The sequence below is a fragment of the Daktulosphaira vitifoliae genome, unplaced genomic scaffold (assembly GCF_025091365.1).
Source record: "Daktulosphaira vitifoliae isolate Bord-2020 unplaced genomic scaffold, ASM2509136v1 Scaffold_1, whole genome shotgun sequence".
Classification (NCBI taxonomy): Eukaryota; Metazoa; Arthropoda; class Insecta; order Hemiptera; family Phylloxeridae; genus Daktulosphaira; species Daktulosphaira vitifoliae.
The window spans coordinates 45,151,836-45,156,984 of record NW_026099572.1 but is presented as its reverse complement, the minus strand read 5'-3'; the positions used below and the strand labels follow the sequence as shown (position 1 = coordinate 45,156,984).

Here is a 5,149-nt window from a genome sequence, read left to right as displayed (position 1 = left end):
ACGAAATTAATGGGCTATGATTTTGAAGTAAAATATAAAAAAGGTATTTTTAATAGGGCCGCGGATCATCTATCGCGTTATCCCAGTTCAAGTGAACTAATTAATATTTTAAATTCGAATATTAAAAATGATATTTTTAAAATAAATCTTGTTCAACCTATTAATATCGCTGTAGAAAAAGCAAATGATGCGTACTTGCATAACATTATAGGAGCTATTAAAAACCCTATCTCGTCAAATTCGTTTTATTTAAATAAGGCCAACAATTATGAAATAAAGGATAATGATATATTGTATTACAAAACGAAAATTAGACAAATCCCTGTATACGCACTTGCTTTACCTTCAAAATTTATTAAACAGGTAATAATTGATAATCATGATAGTTTATTAAGCGGGCATATCAGTTTTTCAAAAACACTAAACAAAATTAGGAGTAAATATTACTGGCCAAAAATGAGAAAAGATATAAAGTCATATGTTCTGTCCTGTGAAAGGTGTCAAAAGAGGAAACCATATAAACAAAGTAAGCCACCGAAAGTAGGGAGATACGATTTAGACAAGTGTGAGATTATGAGTGAAATAATTATTGACTATGTTGGTCCCCTTCCAAAGTCGAGATCTTATAAGTATATTTTAGTAGCTACTGATCGTTTATCAAAATTTTGCGTAGCTCAACCATTTACAAATGCCAATGCGCGTAGTACCAACAAATTTCTTTTAGACTTATTCTTAAGATTTGGTCCAGCTAGGATAATTAGGTCAGATAATGGAACTCATTTTACGTCAAAGACAGTTTTAGACCTAATGGACGCTTTTGGGGTAGACAAAAAATTCGGAATTCCGTATAAGCCTACTTCACAAGGTCAGGTGGAGAGGCAAAATCAAACAGTTATAGACATGATATCACATTACGTTCAGGATAACAATAAGTGGGTAGATTATTTACCATACGTTGTATACGCCTATAATACTTCAATACATTCGGTTACAAATTATACGCCATTTTATTTAGTTCACGGCTATAATCCTAAAAGCATGTTTGATATTGCACTAATTTCCCCTTCCGATGGGAACGTTATCGATGAAATTAATAAAATCAAACATATTAGGAAATCATTACCCCAATTATTAGAGAAACAATCCGAACAAACTAAACAAAAACTATTATCATCGAATAATTTTCAATCATTTAAAACGGGAGACAAAGTCTTAGTCAAAGTTCCGGTAAAGGGTAATAAAATTTCAGAAAGGTATGAAGGCCCTTATGTTATTTTAAAGAAAATAGGTCCATATAGTTTTTTGATAAATCTGCCAAAAAACAATATTTTGGTCGAGTCGCCTGTTCACGTAGACCAGTTAAAACCGTTCGTTGCTAGAATATAAAATTCCGTCAAAATCTCAGGTCGGGCCCATAACTAAATTATTAGAAAGGCAGGTAGCAAGAGGAAGATATGAAGAAAATTAGAGATTTTGGCGCAACATAGGAATACCCACAAATTGTGTCACATGTATTATAATTGGATTGGAACTATGCGAGGGAAGCCCGGTATGGTTTAGAGGTTTGGATAATCTATTTTTTATCATATAATCATTTTCTGCCATTCTGAAAAGATTTCCAACAGGTAGGGAGCGCGCATTCGAACAATATGTCAAAAAAAAGCATACGTAAACAATATGATAATTTTCGAACTAAAGGCGTTATGCCTACTCCCCGGTATAAACAGTGTAGTGTTTTGGTGTTTATATTTATTACAAAATACTACAATTAAAATTTATAATAATTAATAATTTTTAATAATGAAAAATGATTTTATACAACATAAAAAAAGAGTACAAATAAAAAGTGTCACTGGATTGACGAACAGCGCGAGAATAAAAAAAATACACGGAGTGTTATCGTACTGCAGTACATCTAAGATAAAACATATAAACATATATAAAAGCATTCATTGTGACATGTTATTTAACATCTTTGTTAATCCCTACAACAGTCTTGCTGCGACAACGATCACCAACGCCTACCGAGATTTCAATTACTGTTATATTATAGTGCGATTTTTGGAAATATTATTAACTTCAATTATATTCAAATTACATAAATATATTCTTCACCCTTGAGTGCCGTGCAACCGAAGTACTAGATTAATAAATAACATTTATTTGGATTAACCTTTACTCAGGTACGAAAGATTTATTAAAATGGCTTTTAGGAGATTTTTTTNAAAGTACTAGATTAATAAATAACATTTATTTGGATTAACCTTTACTCAGGTACGAAAGATTTATTAAAATTGCTTTTAGGAGATTTTTTTTAGTGTTACTAACAATTTTGTATCCCCGTGGCGACTGTAAAAATTTTTCTGTAATCCCCATCGATTCTTTAGGAATATATTTTGAAACCCTAGACACAATTCAGTTTTCAAGAGACACTTATAAATTACTGATATTTGTAGATATCATAAATTATGAATCGAAATTTTTACAAATACATTCAATCAATTATCAACTAAATAAAATTTGTAACGACCATAACAATTCGAAAAGTATTTCATTAATATGCCAAGATTATGATACTCTGAATAAATATAACATCTTAGAAATGGATAGGCACTACAATAACTTNTTTAGAAATGGATAGACACTACAATAACTTATTACAACTCAAAGATAAAAGATCTAGACGGGCATTAATTAATATAATTGGGAATTTCAATAGATATGTATTCGGTAATGAGGACGATCTTAATGACATTAACAACCATCTAAACAATAATTCCGACCAAATAGCCCAAGCATTGAAACTTCAGAAGCATCAAACAATTATTATGCAATCAGGTCTCAACGTTATAAAAAATTTCAGTGGTATATTGCAGAATAATACCTTAAATTTAAGGCATAGTATTAACTCTTTAATCGACGCACAAAATAATATTACTTCGCAAATTTCCGAGCTAGAAATCGAGCAAACATTACAACAACATTTCGCAATTTTAAACCTTATTGTTTCAGAATTCAATCTTGAAACTAATGACCTTATTTCGGCAATATCTATGGCACGCCATGGTCAAATTCACCCAAACGTACTAGACCCCGTCACCTTAATCTCTCGTTTACAATTTATAGAACGCAACCTCCCCACTAACAAGCAACTTCCAATACAAATTAAGGAAATTAATAACATTTTTGATTTAATCAATCTAACGAAATTATCGATCGCGTTTATGGATAACAAACTGATTTATAAAATTTCGATACCCATCTGCGATACAGTAAAATATAGTTTATTACAAACAATTCCTTTACCCATGTATATCGCTAAACATCAATTCGTCTTAATCCAGCCAACTTATCAATTTATAGCCGTCTCTGCTAATAACGACAGTTTCATTCCATTTTCAGAAAAAAACCTGGCCGATTGTCATACAAATAAATTTCTTACAATTTGCGAATTTCCGCCAATATCAAACCGGAAGCGCCTAACTAACTGTGAAACACTTATTTATTTAAAACCACATATTACTCCTGAAAAATGTAATATTAAACACAATTCTTCAAAATTCGAAAGCTTTCATAAATTGCATTCACATAACGCGTGGATATATATGGCACCTGAGTCCATCGAAATAACCATAATTTGCGGGGAAAATTCATATACGGAAGAATTAATAAAAACCGGAATTTTGACGCTAAACGCGGGGTGTCTAGTCCATACACCTAATAACATCCTAGCAACACACACATTTATTAAACAATCATTCCAAACAAATTTCGTGCCCCAATTAACATTATCAAATAATAGTTTATTTTTACCGAAATTTGATAAAATCAATAATTCACCGGCCATTATAAAACCCAACATAATCCCCATCGATTCTGGATTACATGAACTAGGGAAATATTCGGAAAATTTGGATGACGTCATCAAAACTATCGAGGCCACAGAAAAACAATAGAATTTGAGAATGCAATTAAAAATAATCAGATATTGTTCCTCATTATCCTATTTTTATCGGATATATACTTTTATATTTTATACCTAGATATATTAGGGGCAAATGCACGCATTCCCCCCGCACGGAGCCTCCAGTAGTTTATTCTACGCGCGACGAACGATACATCCGCTAAAATCTTAACCGCTTATTTCCTCACTATTTTCTACATTATAAATTCAAATTTTCACTAAATAAAATTTACAATATACAATCATAAACCATTGTGTCATTATTCTATAGCTATGGACACATTTTACAATGGTAAACTTATTCTCATCAACGTTTCCATCGAACAATTCTTTTAATCCTCGAGTGGGGCACTCGCCCACTGCGCCAGCAGCGACTTCGACAATCCCAGGAGAATGTCCCGAGGAGTAGCCACATTATTTAGTAAACAATTCGGTAAGCCAACAAGGTCCACTAGGATATCCAAACATTTGTGCGTTCAATCTACTAGACAAAATATTATATTAACAATGCTAACAAAGCCGCGTTTCAATAGTAAACCATACCTACAAGATTACTCAAATGCAATTTCGGAATTAGCAAATTTTCTTACACAAAACAATATATGGTTCGTTACAATCCCTCCCATAGGGATGAATAGGGATAAAATTCCAGTGACATTCGGATTAATGTGTATCACCACCATCCTTATAGGTAGAGGCATTTCCGTCCGCTTATGTGCCACAGGACAACTACACAACGAGATTAAGACGTATCTTAACTATCTGTAATTTTATTATTATACTTATTTATGATATTTATATACATATTTCTATTAATTAAAAAGTTACTTACGCATGGACTTTTATTTATTCTGGTTTTACTCCTTACCACACTTTCACCTTCATATGTTAATACATAGGTCATTTAGGTGTTCGATAACTAGGTCAAATTATTAACCTCTATAGTGTATACGTTGCATTCACCTAGTTGACATTTTACCATCTTCGCGATCACTACTTTTGCCTGATAATTAACTTAACTTCGCGACCCCGTATATTATAGTGTGTGTGTGTGTCGCCGTCAGCTCCCTGTTGGATTATAACATCTCTAGGTGTCCAGCAGGTTGTATTATCTATTTAATATTTCAATTGTTTAATAAATATTTATTTATATCGTTGTTAACCTAAAGTGTTATATATATATAT

At 32.0% G+C, this 5,149-nt stretch overlaps 1 long non-coding RNA gene across 1 annotated transcript; it reads right to left on the bottom strand.

Annotated features, from left to right (window-relative positions):
• Positions 1 to 4,323: 4,323 nt before the first annotated feature.
• LOC126899416 (uncharacterized) lies at positions 4,324 to 5,064 on the bottom strand. The gene is made up of 3 exons (XR_007702580.1): positions 4,797 to 5,064; positions 4,508 to 4,726; positions 4,324 to 4,445 (listed from the first exon to the last, which is right to left on the bottom strand). It is a non-coding gene; the product is annotated as an uncharacterized LOC126899416 (long non-coding RNA).
• Between the last annotated feature and the right edge of the window lie 85 nt (positions 5,065 to 5,149).